Genomic DNA, 306 nt, shown 5'->3' on the forward strand with positions numbered 1-306 from the left:
CGCACCTTGATGTGTCTCCTGTGACTTCTCATCTCCCTCCTTCCCCTCCCTGTCCTCAGACGCGGGCAGGTCATGTGGACACGGAGCACAATTCTCCCAGGCGAAAATTCCTGTTACGTGTTTTCTTAGAGTATCTTAATTTTTTTGAAATCCATCACCATTTCAAGTATATTATACCCAAAGTCATTGCAATGTTCCTCTTGATCAATTGGGGGGGATCTCTTAACCACATTGAATGTTTCGATACATAAACTAGAATTATTTGTGCATTCATTTAAATATTTAATTTTAGAATGTTTTATAGTT

Source organism: Pteropus vampyrus, unplaced genomic scaffold (genome assembly GCF_000151845.1).
Source record: "Pteropus vampyrus isolate Shadow unplaced genomic scaffold, Pvam_2.0 Scaffold611, whole genome shotgun sequence".
Taxonomy (NCBI): domain Eukaryota; kingdom Metazoa; phylum Chordata; class Mammalia; order Chiroptera; family Pteropodidae; genus Pteropus; species Pteropus vampyrus.